This window comes from Callithrix jacchus, chromosome 2, assembly GCF_049354715.1.
Source record: "Callithrix jacchus isolate 240 chromosome 2, calJac240_pri, whole genome shotgun sequence".
Lineage (NCBI taxonomy): Eukaryota > Metazoa > Chordata > Mammalia > Primates > Cebidae > Callithrix > Callithrix jacchus.
The window spans coordinates 81,008,355-81,025,321 of NC_133503.1; the positions used below are offsets into that span (position 1 = coordinate 81,008,355).

At 38.8% G+C, this 16,967-nt stretch overlaps 1 long non-coding RNA gene across 1 annotated transcript in view; it reads left to right on the plus strand.

Annotated features, from left to right (window-relative positions):
• The window catches only part of LOC144581403 (uncharacterized), a 99,009-nt gene that overhangs the window by 72,831 nt on the left and 9,211 nt on the right, over nucleotides 1-16,967 (plus strand). The window contains exons 5-6 of the long non-coding RNA XR_013532091.1: nucleotides 9,030-9,141; nucleotides 11,210-11,351. This is a non-coding gene — a long non-coding RNA (uncharacterized LOC144581403). The remainder of the gene's footprint in view (nucleotides 1-9,029; nucleotides 9,142-11,209; nucleotides 11,352-16,967) is intronic.

Genomic DNA, 16,967 nt, shown 5'->3' on the forward strand with positions numbered 1-16,967 from the left:
TTGGTTGCCGATCCACTCTAGTGATTGTTTCTTTTGCCGTGCAGAAGCTGTGGAGTTTCATTAGGTCCCATTTGTCTATTTTGCCTTTTGTTGCCAATGCTTTTGGTGTTTGGGTCATGAAGTCCTTGCCTACTCCTATGTCCTGGATAGTTTTGCCTAGATTTTCTTCTAGGGTTTTTATGGTGCCAGGTCTTATGTTTAAGTCTTTAATCCATCTGGAGTTAATTTTAGTGTAAGGTGTCAGGAAGGGGTCCAGTTTCTGCTTTCTGCACATGGCTAGCCAGTTTTCCCAACACCATTTATTAAACAGGAAATCCTTTCCCCATTGCTTGTTTTTGTCAGGTTTATCAAAGATTGTATAGTTGTATGTACGTTGTGTTGCCTCCGGTGCCTCTGTTTTGTTCCATTGGTCTATATCTCTGTTTTGGTACCAGTACCATGCTGTTTTGATTACTGTAGCCTTGTAGTATAGTTTGAAATCTGGTAGTGTGATGCCCCCCGCTGTGTTCCCTGTGCTTAGAATTGACTTGGCTATGCGGGCTCTCTTTTGGTTCCATATGAAGTTCATGGTGGTTTTTTCCAGTTCTGTGAAGAAAGTCGATGGTAGCTTGATGGGGATAGCGTTGATTCTGTAAATTACTTTGGGCAGTATAGCCATTTTCATGATATTAATTCTTCCTAACCATGAACATGGAATGTTTCTCCATCTGTTTGTGTCCTCTCTGATTTCGTTGAGCAGTGGTTTGTAGTTCTCCTTGAAGAGGTCTCTTACGTTCCTTGTGAGTTGTATTCCAAGGTATTTTGTTCTTTTTGTAGCAATTGCGAATGGCAGTTCGCTCTTGATTTGGCTTTCTTTAAGTCTGTTATTGGTGTAGACGAATGCTTGTGATTTTTGCACATTGATTTTATAGCCTGAGACTTTGCTGAAGTTGCTTATCAGTTTCAGGAGTTTTTGGGCTGAGGCAATGGGGTCTTCTAGGTATATTATCATGTCATCTGCAAATAGAGACAATTTGGCTTCCACCTTTCCTATTTGAATACCCTCTATTTCTTTTTCTTGCCTGATTGCTCTGGCTAGAACTTCCAGTACTATATTGAATAGGAGTGGTGACAGAGGGCATCCTTGTCTAGTGCTGGATTTCAAAGGGAATGCTTCCAGTTTTTGCCCATTCAGTATGATATTGGCTGTTGGTTTGTCATAAATAGCTTTTATTACTTTGAGATACGTTCCATCGATACCGAGATTATTGAGGGTTTTTAGCATAAAGGGCTGTTGAATTTTGTCAAATGCCTTCTCTGCGTCAATTGAGATAATCATGTGGTTTTTATTTTTGGTTCTGTTTATGTGGTGAATTACATTGATAGACTTGCGTATGTTGAACCAGCCTTGCATCCCTGGGATGAATCCTACTTGATCATGATGAATAAGTTTTTTGATTTGCTGTTGCAATCGGCTTGCCAATATTTTATTGAAGATTTTTGCATCTATGTTCATCATGGATATTGGCCTGAAGTTTTCTTTTCTCATTGGGTCTCTGCCGGGTTTTGGTATCAGGATGATGTTGGTCTCATTAAATGATTTGGGAAGGATTCCCTCTTTTTGGATTGTTTGAAATAGTTTTAGAAGAAATGGTGCCAGCTCTTCCTTGTGTGTCTGGTAGAATTCGGCTGTGAACCCGTCTGGACCTGGGCTTTTTTTGTGTGGTAGGCTCTTAATTGCTGCCTCAACTTCAGACCTTGTTATTGGTCTATTCATAGTTTCAGCTTCCTCCTGGTTTAGGCTTGGGAGGACACAGGAATCCAGGAATTTGTCCATTTCTTCCAGGTTTACTAGTTTATGCGCATAGAGTTGTTTGTAATATTCTCTGATGATGGTTTGAATTTCTGTGGAATCTGTGGTGATTTCCCCTTTATCATTTTTTATTGCATCTATTTGGTTGTTCTCTCTTTTATTTTTAATCAATCTGGCTAGTGGTCTGTCTATTTTGTTGATCTTTTCAAAAAACCAGCTCTTGGATTTATTGATTTTTTGAAGGGTTTTTCGTGTCTCAATCTCCTTCAGCTCAGCTCTGATCTTAGTTATTTCTTGTCTTCTGCTGGGTTTTGAGTTTTTTTGATCTTGCTCCTCTAGCTCTTTCAATTTTGACGATAGGGTGTCAATTTTGGATCTCTCCATTCTCCTCCTATGGGCACTTATTGCTATATACTTTCCTCTAGAGACTGCTTTAAATGTGTCCCAGAGGTCCTGGCATGTTGTGTCTTCGTTCTCATTGGTTTCGAAGAACTTCTTTATTTCTGCCTTCATTTCGTTGTTTACCCAGTCAACATTCAAGAGCCAGTTGTTCAGTTTCCATGAAGCTGTGCGGTTCTGGGTCTGTTTCTGAATTCTGAGTTCTAACTTGATTGCACTATGGTCTGAGAGGCTGTTTGTTATGATTTCAGTTGTTTTGCATTTGTTGAGCAGTGCTTTACTTCCAATTATGTGGTCAATTTTTGAGTAGGTGTGATGTGGTGCTGAGAAGAATGTGTATTCTGTGGATTTGGGGTGGAGAGTTCTGTAAATGTCTATCAGGTTTGCTTGCTCCAGGTCTGAGTTCAAGCCCTGGATATCCTTGTTGATTTTTTGTCTGGTAGATCTGTCTAGTATTGACAGTGGAGTGTTAAAGTCTCCCACTATTATTGTGTGGGAGTCTAAGTCCTTTTGTAAGTCCTTAAGAACTTGCCTTATGTATCTGGGTGCTCCTGCATTGGGTCCATATATGTTTAGGATCGTTAGCTCTTCTTGTTGTATCGATCCTTTTACCATTATGTAATGGCCTTCTTTGTCTCTTTTGATCTTTGTTGCTTTAAAGTCTATTTTATCGGAGATGAGAATTGCAACTCCTGCTTTTTTTTGCTTTCCATTTGCTTGGTAAATCTTCCTCCATCCCTTTATTTTGAGCCTTTGTGTATCCTTGCATGTGAGATGGGTTTCCTGGATACAGCACACTGATGGGTTTTGGCTTTTTATCCAATTTGCCAGTCTGTGTCTTTTGATTGGTGCATTTAGTCCATTTACATTTAGGGTTAATATTGTTATGTGTGAATTTGATACTGCCATTTTGATGCTAAGTGGCTGTTTTGCCTGTTAGTTGTTGTAGATTCTTCATTATGTTGATGCTCTTTAGCATTCAGTGTGATTTTGGAATGGCTGGTACTGGTTGATCCTTTCTATGTCTAGTGCCTCTTTTAGGAGCTCTTGTAAAGCAGGCCTGGTGGTGACAAAATCTCTGAGTACTTGCTTGTTCGCAAAGGATTTTATTTTTCCTTCACTTCTGAAGCTCAGTTTGGCTGGATATGAAATTCTGGGTTGAAAGTTCTCTTCTTTAAGAATGTTGAATATTGGCCCCCACTCTCTTCTGGCTTGTAGTGTTTCTGCCGAGAGATCTGCTGTGAGTCTGATGGGCTTCCCTTTGTGGGTGACCCGACCTTTCTCTCTGGCTGCCCTTAGTATTCTCTCCTTTATTTCAACCCTATTGAATCTGACGATTATGTGCCTTGGGGTTGCTCTTCTTGCGGAATATCTTTGTGGTGTTCTCTGAATTTCCTGCAATTGAGTGTTGGCCTGTCTTGCTAGGTGGGGGAAGTTTTCCTGGATGATGTCCTGAAGAGTATTTTCCAGCTTGGATTCATTCTCTTCGTCCCTTTCTGGTACACCTATCAAACGTAGGTTAGGGCTTTTCACATAGTCCCACATTTCTTGGAGACTTTGTTCATTCCTTTTTGCGCTTTTTTCTCTAATCTTGGTTTCTCGTTTTATTTCATTGAGTTGGTCTTCGACTTCAGATATTCTTTCTTCTGCTTGGTCAATTCGGCTATTGAAACTTGTGCATGCTTCGCGAAGTTCTCGTATTGTGTTTCTCAGCTCCTTTAGTTCATTCATATTCCTCTCTAAGTTATCCATTCTTGTTATCATTTCCTCAAACCTTTTTTCAAATCTTTTCTCAAGGTTCTTAGTTTCTTTGCATTGATTTAATATATGATCTTTTAGCTCACCAAATCTTCTCATTATCCATCTTCTGAAGTCTAATTCCGTCATTTCGTCACAGTCATTCTCCGTCCAGCTTTGTTCCCTTGCTGGTGAGGAGTTTTGGTCCTTTCTAGGAGGTGAGGTGTTCTGGTTTCGGGTGTTTTCCTCCTTTTTGCGCTGGTTTCTTCCCATCTTTGTGGATTCATCCGCTGGTCGTCTGCGTAGTTGCTGACTTTTCGATTGGGTCTCTGAGTGGACACCCTGAATGTTGATGATGAAGTATTTCTGTTGCTTGGTTTTCCTTCTACCGGTCTAGCCCCTTCACTGTACGAGTGCTGAGGTCCGCTCCAGACCCTGCTTGTCTGGGGTGCACCTCTAGCAGCTGTGGCACAGTGAGGGATGCTACCAGTTTCTTTTTCTGCTCTCTTTGTCCCAGGATGGTGCCTGCCTAATGTCAGTCTTTTGGATATAGAGGGGTCAGGGAGCTGCTTGAGGAGACAGTTTGTATTTTATAGGGGTATAATTGCTGAGCTGTGAGCTGTGTTGTTCATTCAGGGCTGTTAGGCTGCTATGTTTGATTCTGCTGCAACAGAGCTCATTAAAAAAACCCTTTTTTTTCTCAAATGCTCTGTGTTGAGGGGTTTGGGCTTTATTTTTGGATGTCCGTTGAGGTCCTGCCCAGCTAGGATGCAGACTAGCCACTGTTTGCCTGCCGAGGCTCCGCCCTGCTGTTGTGAGGCTCACCTGGCTCAGCTGTTCTGCTGTTCTCTGCCACGCCCTGCAGTGGAGTCTCTCTGTTGTAGTGGGTTGCCTCGGCAACGGCAGGCTGCATCAGCAGTGGGCGTGTATCTCAGTAGGGACGGGTTGCCTCGGCAACGGCTGGCTGCGTCAGCAATGGGCGTGTATCTCAGTTGGGGCGGGTTGCCTCGGTAATGGTGGCCGCCCCTCCCCCTCAGAGCATCTCGGGCCATCTGCAGGGGGCTTGTTTGAAATCGCGGTTTTTTTGGTCCCACTGGGCCAATCCTAACGCTCTGTTCCTGCAATCCCCTGGGCTGGCCCACTGTCCAAGTCTAGCTCAGTCTCAAGTCCAGCCCTCTCACGTCTTCGGTTGCCGGTTCAACGGGGCACCCAGACAAGTGCGCCCTGTGGGGAGCACTGGGTAGGGCCCGCCGCCGCCACCCGGCTGCCGGCTTCGCCAGGCGGAATATCTGCCTGGCGTCCCGCGTCTCCTCTTCACTTGGGAATTTCCCCGTTCCGTGGGCAACAAAGATCAGTCTGGAAATGCAGCTCAGACTCACCGCTCCGCCGACACAACGAGAACTCCAATCCTGGGTTGTTCTCACAGCGCCATCTTGAGTCCTCCCTACACCACTTCTATGTAACAAACCTGCACATCCTGCACGTGTACCCCAGAACTTAAAAATAAAAATAAATTCTGCTAGGTCAGTGAGATGGGCATTTTACCTGCCAATATGTGGTAGCACAGGGTGAATCCAGGTTTAGGGGGACCTGAACCTTACATAATTGGGGTTGGGAGAGGACTCTTTAAGAAAAAGAACACAAAGGAGTTATGATAGTGATACATAACACAGAACACGAAATCACACACAAAAATTTAAAAGAGCTAACAAATAGTGCAAATTAAATTAACTTTCTGAAATTAAACTGTTCTTTTCCCAGTATTTTTTGATGTAAGCTCTTTGATTACTTCTTTACATGTAACAATTTTTAAATTTTATATCATTTTCTATAAAGAGAATAGAATAAACATCTTTTCTCCATCATGGTTGATAGAAATTTGTTTTCTTATTGATAATTGTTTACAAAAGGTTTATTTTATTTCTACAATCCATGATTGATTGTGTAAAATTATGGATTTTTGTCAAATTTGGAGAACCTGTGGAAGTTTCATTCACATATGAGTTTGCATATGTGTTCTTTATAGTACTTCTCCAAATACAGAAATTAAAATCAATTTTATTTCATGAAAATGCCATCGAAAGCATGAAATTATGGTGATTTACAATTGTAAATGCTGCATTGTTGAGCATATACTGACAGAAAAAGCACTATTTTGACTACACATTTATGGAAACTGCATTCTCTACTCACAGTTTTACATGTCTGGTGATTGGGAGAATTTTCCCTTTACTAGCTTTTGACTCTCTCCATTTCCAGCTTCATCTGTGTTCTTCCGTTGCTGGGTGCCATAGGAACATGTTCATATCACAATACACCTTCCAGCTCTGCACATACATGTTGTGATGGCAGGTGAGACAATACTAAGGATATTCCTGAAAGCCATTCCTTAAACCAGTTTGCCTAGCAGTAACTTATTTATGGAAGTAAATAACTGTGAGTCATGAATTTATCTTGTGAAAGCCAAATTAAATGTACATTCTATTTGATTTCCTCTCAGCTGGATCTTAAAAATGCCCACAAGTAGTTTACCACCAGCAACCTGAAAGGTTGGACATAGACAGGGAAAGAGGCAGTGGTCTTAGCTAATTCCTGTTTTAAAAGATCTTATTTTTTGCATATGTTACAAAAACACCATCTGAACACACTGCTTGTGTCCCTTCTAGGACGTTGGAAGGTGCATGTGGATTCTGAATCTATAACTATTCACTTTATAGAAAACCTAACTCTAATTGCCTGGTCTTTTTGACTTTGGAAATAATATTTTATATATCCCTCGTCCAAGTGTGAACATTCCCTTGAGGCACTAATGTATGATACTGATGGCAGTATCTGATGTCATTTAGCAGAAACGAGGCCTCTCTCTTTCCCCCTCCCCATGTTTCCTTTTGTTTATGGTATCCCCAGAGCCTAGCCGTACACTTGGTATACAGCATGTGGAAAAGAAAAAAATATGGTCTTTCCAGGGTTCAAATCCTACTTTTGTCCTTTGACTTTTGGAAAATTATGTTTATGAGGTTCAGTTATCAACTGAAGTTAATAGAAACCTTCAAACATTTCTGTGGGGAATTAGAAAAACTACTTTAAATTTAAAATGGAGAAAAAGAGCCCACATAGCCAAGACAATCCTAAGCAAAAAGAATAAAGCTGGAGGCATCACACTGCCTGACTTCAAACTATACTACAAGTCTGCAGTATCCAAAACAGCATGTTACTGGTACCAAAACAGATATATAGACCAATGGAACAGAACAGAGGCCTCAGAAATAATGCCACACATCTACAACCACCTGATCTTTGACAAACCTGACAAAAACAAGCAATAGGGAAAAGATTCCCTATTTAATACAATGTGTTGGGAAAATTGGGTAGCCATATGTAGAAAACTGAAACTGGACCCCTTCCTTACACCTTATACAAAAGTTAACTCCAAAAAAAAATTAACTTCAGATGGATTAAAAACTTAAACATAAGAACTAAAACCATAAAAACCCTAGAAGAAAACCTAGGCAATGCCATTTAGGACATAGGCATGGGAAAAGATTTTATGACTACAACACCAAAAGGAATGGCAACAAAACACAAAATTGACAAATGGGATCTAATTAAACTAAAGAGTTTCTGTACTGCAAAACATACTATCATCAGAGTGAACAGGCAACCTACAGAATGGATGAAAATGTTTGCAATCCATCTGACAAAGGGCTAATATCTAGAATCTACAAGAAACAAATTTACAAGAAAAAAATCCCATTAAAAAGTGGGTGAAGGATATGAATAGACACTTCTCAAAAGAAGTCATTTATGAGGCCAACAGACATATGAGAAAAAGCTCATCATCACTGGTCATTAGAGAAATTAAAATAAAAATCACAATGAGATACCATCTCATGTCAGTTAGAATGGCAGTCATTAAAGTCAGGAAACAACAGATGCTGGAGAGAATATGGAGAAATAGGAAAGCTTTTACACTGTTGGTGGGAGTGTAAATTAGTCCAACCATTGTGGAAGACAGTGTAGTGATTCCTCAAGGATCTAGAACCACAAATACCATCTGACCCAGCAATCCCATTACTAGGTATATACCCAAAGGATTATAAATCATGCACACGTATGTTTATTGCAGCACTATTCACAATAGCAAAGACTTGGAACCAACCCAAACGCCTATCAATGATAGACTGGATAAAGAAAGTGTTACACATATACACCATGGAATACTATGCAGCCATAAAAAAGGATGAATTCATGTCCTATGCAGGGACATGGATGAAGCTAGAAACCATCATTCTCAGCAGACAAACACAGGAACAGAAAATCAAACACCACATGTTCTCACTCATAAGTGAGAGTTGAACAATGAGAACACATGGACACAGGGAGGGGAACATCACACACTGGGACCTGTTGGGGTCAGGGGGCTAGGAGAGAGATAACATTAGAAGAAATACCTAATATAGATGACGTGCAGCAAACCACCATGGCACATGTATATCTGTGTAACAGACCTGCACATTCTGTACATGTATCCCAGAACTTAAAGTGTAGTAATAATAAGTTTCTGTGGGAATGAGAGATAATACATGTAAATTAGTTAATTTTGTGAGCCTTGGTTTATTCATTTATAAAGTGAAATTGTTAATACTTATATTGAAAGGTTGTTTTGAGGATCTTAGATAATGCATGTAAATTAATTAGCACAGATCTTGGAATAAAGCTTTAATCAATATGTCAGCACTGCTTGTGGGAAAGGCTCTTAGGGCTCACCAGATACTCTAGTGCTCTTCTATGCTTCCCAGCTTACCTTGCAGTTAGGTTAGTGTCATGTGACTAGCTCTGGCCAATGAAATAAGGGAAAGTGACGTTTCTGGGCTAGGATAGTTAAATGCCAGTGTATTTTTTGCATCTCTACCACTGCAGCAGGAACATTGGTAATGATGTAGCTACAGTATGCAAGGAACTTGCATCCCTGAGTCATTATCAAATGGGAACTTCTCAGTATAGCTCCTGGATTGTATTGGACTTTGTATGAACATGAATAAAATTTGATTATGTTATGCCACTATGAATTGGGTTTTTGTTTGTTTGTTTTTTACTGCAGGTTGCCTAGCATTATCCAGTCATTGTTGTTACTATTGAATTGAACAGAACTACTCACAAACTTTGGCAGTTTTAGTGATACATGGCGCTAAAGTGTTGGCTCCTACCCGCAGGTAACGGAAACAGTAAAATATTCCTGTTGTAAATCAAACCTCTAGTTCTTTCACAAACATAGATTGTAATAAAAATAAGTGAAAATAAAATAGGAGGGAGAAAAAAGTATATTATATTTCCCATTGGCTTACCAGCTAATCCTCTTTATTAGGCTACCTTATTTCCATGAAACCTTTAAGAGTCAATGCATATTTTCGTGACTTATTAAAAAATAATGTCTCTTTATCAAAGTTTTAGAAATTATGTTTTCTCCCTTCTAAATTTTATTGGTTCAACAATCCTCCAAGACATTTTTTTTTAAAAAAAGGTCTAATTTGAGTTGTGTGCTATCTCTTCCAATAGGAATAAATCCCATTATCACTGATTCTTGGCTAGGTGGCTGGTAAGTTACATTTAGCATTAAGGCATTAGCAAGTACTGGCACAAAGTGAATATGTGTGCTTTTGGTTTTGGAGGAAAAACAAAACTATTTGGTAAACCTATATTAACCACTTTTTAGTGGTATAATTCTAAATATGGTTTAATTTACCCAGCCCTCTTTGAAAAGACTGTTGGAAATCCTCGCGTGATGGGCTGTTTTCTGAATCCTGTGCAGTTTTTACTAGGGGCTTCCAGAAGTATACATAATTCAAAAGACCAGTGCAAATTATAGAAAGAAAAGTAACATCAATGTCAGGTTGAAAACAGGTATGAGGCTGCAGAAAAGTGGTAAGATCACAGTGCAAGAGGTTGGGAAATAATAGGATACATGATAGTTTAGGAAACAGGACCTGGACAAAGAGTGCTGGATCTTGTTCTGTTTTAATGCTGGTTATACACCTGGAAAGGGAACAGGCAGGCTACAGTGCTGAGGAGCAGATCATGGGCAGTTGTAGAACTAAGTTAGACTCTCAGTCTGCTTAGAGAAAGATGATAAGACTTGGCAAAAGGAAACGTTAATATTCCTTAACCTGGATGATCTTATTAAAGAAACATATGCTCATGGATTTAAATATATATTTATGTTCATGGATTTAAAAAAATAACATTTGACAGCATATTAAGGTTAAGGGAGTTTCATAACCTTAGTATAAACAGACACTTTTAGTGCTAACTTATATATGAACCTTGTTCCCAGCTACTCCATGACAGAAAGAAGAACAAAGATTAAAAGAACACACACACATCTAAGGGGTTCCTGAAATCTCCAGCTAAATCCTTTTATTGCAGAATATTTGGATAGTGATATCAGTGAGATGAATATACATTCTGAAAGAGCTAAGGAAATTGACATAATAAATTGCAAATATGCTCCAATATGGAGAAATGTGGAGGAAGGGGCTGAGGAGCAAGTGCTCTGAAAGCAGCAGGAGTCCTCATGCTGTTGCTGAACAGGATCATTTTCCAGATTTCTCTAAAACCCTAGTTTACTAACACTAGCAGCAGACAAGTAGTTCCCCAGGCTAGTAAGAAATCCTCCTGGAAAAGGAGAAGAAAATCCTCTCTTGAGGACTTCAGCAATGTTCCTATCTTCAGGAGTAGCTCCCTCCAGCAAGAGGCCTGCCTGTGGTTTTCCCCTGGGTCTGTGCAGTCTGGTTAACCACCTGCTGGGCTTGCTAACTACCTCTCTGCTAATTTCCATCCTAAACAATGGCTCTTAAACTTTGGCTGATATCAGTCACTTGGCAGGTTGGTTTGTAAAAGCACAGATTGCTGACCCCACTCTTAGAGTTTCTAATTCAGCAGGTCTGGGGTGGGGCCCACTAATGTGCCTTTCTAACTAGTTCCCTAGAGATCCTGTTGGTACATGTTGAAGAAATGCTACTTTAATATATATGGTAGAAGTATTTCTAAATAGTTGTTTATTAACAAATGTAGATCATTTTCTGTAATCCTGGGGTACACTTACTAACCATTTTTTACTGCTAGATGCCAAATGTTTAAATGCTTCCAAAGATCTCTCAATCACAAAAGCACAGAAGCTCAAGTATTGGACATTACCTTATGGAGCCAGATTTTCTAATTTTGTCTTCTTCTTCCTTTCTCTCTCCCCCGCTTTTTTCTATTTATTTATTTATTTATTTTGAGAGAGAGCCTCACTCTGTTGCCCAGGCTGGAGTGCAGTGGCATGATCTCAGTTCACTGCAACCTCTGCCTCCCAGGTTCAAGCAATTCTTCTGCCTCAGCCTCCTAAGCATCTGGGATTACAGGCGTCCACCACCACACCCAGGTAATTTTTGTATTTTTAGTGGAGACAGGGTTTCATCATGTTGACCTGACTGGTCTCAAACTCCTGACCTCAGGTGATCCACCTACCTTGCCCTTCCAAAGTGCTGGGATTATAGATGTCAGCCACCTTGCACAGCCCTTCCTTTCTTCATGAAGCTTTAAATACAATTTCACCCTTTATGCTGCAACTCAGTATCCCTGAACTTTGTGGTAAAGAATTAGTCTTCCTCTCTGGCCAACTGTTTATCAGTAAATGGCCTGGATTTTTACCTTTTTTCTTCTTCATAGGTAAGGATCGTGGTCTACAGAATACATTAACTTTTATGAAAACATTATAAATGGAAAGGATATTATTAGAATCGGTCCTACTTATGGTCACCTCCCTTTTCAAAAATAGCACTGCTCAGTGCTAGCTGGCTTTCTGTTTTTTTTTTTTTTTAATCTTCTACTATTATTCTCTATGGGAAACGTGATATATTTCTTGCAGATTAGAATCCAATTTATTTCTTATTTTTTTAGTTCTTCTGAAAATTCTTTTTTTTTCTTTTTTGTAAGTTCATAACATGTTAGTATCAGACAGACTTTCTATCGCAGGGTCTCCCTACTTGCTTTTTTTCATTTGTTTTTTTACATTATATTTTAAAGATTGTAATAAAATACACATAACACAAAGCTTATTCTTTTAGCCTTTTGGAAGTGTATATTTAAATGTTATTAAGTATATTTACAAGGCTATGCTATCCATTTTCAGAAGTATTTCAGCATCCAAAACAGAAACTCTGTACTTATTAAATAATAACTTCCCATTCTCCTCTGTCTATGGCCTCTGGTAACCTCAATCCTACTTTCTGTCTCCCAAGAATTTGCCAATTCTAGGTATCTCATACAAATGGAATCCTGCAATATTTGTTCTTTTGTGTCAGGCTGACTTTACTTCATTTACCATAATGTTTTAAGGTTCATTTTTGCTTGCTCTTATAATCTGTATTTCTTATTGGGGCTTGCAATTTTTCTAGAGTTCTTTTCCCAAAAAAACTCACCTTTTTATTTTATAATTATCTTCCCTTTTTTGTTTTTTTAAACTGAGTCTACTTATCATAAAGGTATGGGTTCTGGGATTGTTTTTGTTTGGTCTTTACTAGCAGATTAATAGAATTATGTGTGCTGATTATTTATTCTGTGACTCTTGCAGAGTATCTCTGAAATCTCTGCTGTCACCTTGTTCCGTAACCAGCCACAGCAAGTAGAGTTTTCCCAAAACATTTTAGGAGTCTCTTAGAATTTCTCCAAGAGATCTCTTCCTAGTTCCTTCTGGAGGTAATCTGAGGGCCTTAGAAATAGGGGAGAAAATATCTGTTAGAAGTCATATTGATTGAACCTTACCTGCAAGACAGCTGCCATTTTTGGCATTCTTTCATTAACATGGTTATTGTTTTTTCTCACATAGTTAGTAAATAAAATAAATAGATGCTAGTGTTATAAATAAAGCTTAAAAGTCAGGAGAAACTTTAAATCATTTTTAACTTTAACTGTATTTTGTTTCGTAAGACTTTGTCTTACCTCTGACAAGGCAGCAAGCACCTGACTCTCTGCCAAAGGCAAAAAAAAAAAAATAACAATCTTCTGATAGATATGGTTAGAAGAGGTTGACATCTTTCAGTTATCTATGAGTTCAGCCTGCATATTAATGTATTAAAGTTGTGGAGAATTAAAGGTTGTCTCCAAGCAAAGTAGCAAAGATAGTAGTACTGACAAACCAATAAATCAAAAGAAACCCAATGACAGTGGATTCCTTTTCCATCACTACAGATCGCACTAACTTACAACTGCTTATATATATATATTCAGTATATATATACACGCATGTGTATATATATATTCAGTATATATGTGTGTGTATATATATGCACTGTGTGTATATATATGCACTGTGTGTATATACATGTGTATGTGTATATAGGTGTGTGTATATATTTATGTGTGTATATATATGTGTGTATTAATGTATGTGTGTATATACATGTATGTGTATTTGCGTGTATATAAATGTATGTGTATATATGTGTGTGTATATATTAATGTATGTGTGTGTATATAATGTATGTGTATGTATATACACACACACGCACACACACAATGCACACATGATTTGAAGACATCAAAGTAGCCACTAGTTCCTTCTTTTTACCTTCTTTTAAAACATTGGTTATTAGTGCTAATTAGTGAATGATGTTTAAAAAAAATAGTATGTTTTATTTCCTTTTGTATATGGCAGACTCTATCCAGTTAGAAAGAAAAAGACTATGTGTTATTTTTACTGGATTTGCAATTTAATGGGCCAAGCTTGGCTTTCTTTCTGAGTTCAAAGTTACTTAAGCAAAATGGGAAGCACAAATAGCATTGTGTATACCTTTTGTAGGCAGATAAAATAGAAAGTACTTTTAAAGAACCATCAGCCTTACACATACATTTTGCCTCAATTCTTGATATTACATTTCCCATCCAACATTATGCATTCAGAAAGTTACGTTTAAAAAAAGGGCTTACACTACAGAACCAAAGAATGAAGAGATGATTATAAGGACGAAGCTTTAACTCCTTTGCCTTTCTTGAAACTCTGCTAGTTAAGAAAGCATCCAATCCATGTTGCTGTTGAATTTTCCAGAATGGAAGTTATTAATTGATAGTAAATAGAAAGTTTTCTGTTTCTAGTTATTTAGTCTCTAGTACTGTAGGTACCACAAATTCTTTAATTCCAATGTAGTCAAACAAATATTTGAAGGAAACTTTGTCAAGCCCTGTTTCCTACTTGAAGAGTTAGTAAGCAGAGTTCCTTCTTGCAAAGTGTTACAGTTTGGCAAAGGTCAAGCAGGAATAAGGTAAATATACACATATGGTTAAGGCAAAGCAGAAATGCCAATGTGTGGTACAAAGTGCTGCTCTACAAGTTTTAGTCAGGGAAGAGATTAGGTGCCCTTGGAAGGATAGAAATAATTTTAGGCCAGATGCAGTGGCTCATGCCTGTAATCCCAGCACTTTGGGAAGCCAAGGTGGGCAGATCACTTGAGGCCAGGAGTTCAAGACCAGCCTGGCGAACATGGCAAAACCCTGTCTTTACTAAATATACCAAAATTAGCTGGGTGTGTTGGCACACTCCTGTGATCCCAGCTCCTTGGGAGGCTGAGAGGAGGATCGCTTGAGCTCTGGAGGCAGAGGTTGTATGTAGTGAGCCGAGATGGCACTACTGTACTCCAGACCAGGTGACAGAGGCAGAGCGAGAGCCCATCTCAAGAAAAGAAAGAAGGAAAGAGAAAGAAAGGGAGGGAGGAAGGAAAGAAGGAAGGAAGGAAGGAGGGAGGGAGGGAAGGAGGGAAGGAAGGAAGGAAGGAAGAAAGGAAGGAAGGAAGGAAGAAAGGAAGGAAGGGAGAATTTTAGGTGGTAGCATTTGAGATTGGTCTTCATTCTCAAAGTTTATTGTGAATCAGGATTACCTGGAAGACTAGTTAAAACACAGATCACTAGGCTCCATACACATTTTTTATTTAATATATCTGGTGTGGGGCCCAAAATTTATATTTCTAACAAGTTCCTAGGTGATTCTGTTACTGCTTTTTCAGAGATAACTCATGGAGAACCACTGCTTTAGACAGGTTAAAAAGGAGTGGTGAATGTTCAGCCAGAAAAACGAAAATGAGCAAATTTGAGAGGCAAGAAACTGAAGGGTACTTTAAATGATATTAATAGTAATGATGAACAACTAACTTTTTGAGTTATCTCAATTTTGCCAATGAGATTAAATTTCAGAGAGGTTAAAGAATGTGCTTGAAGTCACACAGCTAATTAGTGGCAGAGTCAGAATTTAAACCCATGGAGTCAACAATTCAGAACCTTATGTCTAATTGCCATGATTAAAGACTAGGACTTAGTACATCTCGATTGACACAGGCATTTTGTTAAGCAGTAATGAAAGTTAAGGCTTAGGATACAGGTTGCAGTTTTATTTCAGAGGGCTTAAGTGCCAGGGTAAGGAATTTTGTACTTAGGATGTCAATAGAGATATATTAAAATGTTTTGAGCAGGATTAATTAATTGAGTAGCAATGAATGTAATCAAGAGAGAGAAAATGATGGAAGCCTAGTTAGAGGCCTTTTATAACAGCCCAAGTAAAAGGAAGGGAAGGAATAAACTATGGCATTTGCAGTGGAATGGAGTGGAGGGTATGGAGGTAAGAGCTATTTTTTGTAGATAGGCTGTAGTGGTGATTCCCAATCTTAACACCAACTGTGATTCCATGATCCAAAAGATTTGGTTTATGAAGCAAACTGTATTTAAATAAACAAAGATAAACATGTCCACTTGAGGTGAGTATTTTTCCCATTATGACACAAATCTAGATTGTAACTAATAGTTCATAATCATCAAATGTTAAAAGAAAGAAAAGTCACAGCACTGTCCTGGTTGTGTTAATGATAAGCACCAAACTTGAAAAGGGAGCAGAAATTTTTAAATATTTTACTGCTTTGCATATCAGATCTTTGTTACTATGCCCATATCCAAGATCAGTCACACAATCAACATTTTAAATTTGAATCAGATCTACATTTATGTTTCAGGAATTCTTCTGATGCTATCAAAAGACATTGGAATGTTTTAATAATCCTTAGACAATAAGTGTTACCATACTGATATAAAAGAATTTCAGGCCAGGCATGGTGGTTCATACCCATAATTCCAGCACTTTGGGAGGCTGAAGCAGGTGGATCACTTGAAGTCAGGCATTTGAGACCAGCCTGGCCAACATAATGAAACCCCACCTCTACTAAAACTACAAAAATTAGCTGGGCTTGGTGGCAAACACCTGTAATCCCAGCTACTCAGGTGAATGAGGCACAAGAATCGCTTGAACCTGTGAAGCGGAGATTGCAGTGAGCCAAGATCGCACCACTGTACTGAAGCCTGGGTGACAGAGCAAGACTCAGTCTCAAAAAAAAAAAAAAAAAATCAGCTAAAGCAAAGAAACCCATGTGGTTTTATGGGTAAATGTATAACTTATACTAGGTATTTTAAAAATTGAATATATCTTTCCTGTCTTTATGGTTCTAAAACTACAGGATTTTGCTACCTGATAGATAACGTGTGTGGGGTCAGTAGGTAGAATCAAGGAAGACTCTTAGGTTCAGGTTTGTTTTGGAGGAGGGTGGAGTATTGACAAAGGTCTGAAAAGAACCCCTCTTGGGAAGAGTTGGTGCTGAAGATGAGATGGAGTAAAGGAAGCATGTTGGGCTGTCGGTCTAATTCAGGACCCATGGCAGAATATTGCTGCCAATCAGCCATTACCAAAAAAAAAAAAAAAAAAAGGAGAATTAAAACTTTTTGGAGGCTGGAAAAACTACCTTGATATTTCTCTTCAGTGTGAAAATTTTAACCTGAAAAACTTCTAGATGGAATTTACAGGTAAAATAGGCCAATTCTAATGGTGATGTAAAAGTTCCACTTACACTTTCTGTCACTGCTCATACCTGTGAATCCCAGGGGGAGAGAACCAAGATTTCCTTTAGACATAACAGTTGTAGCCCACAAATAAGTGGCCATGAAACAGTAAAGCAACAGGCCTCCG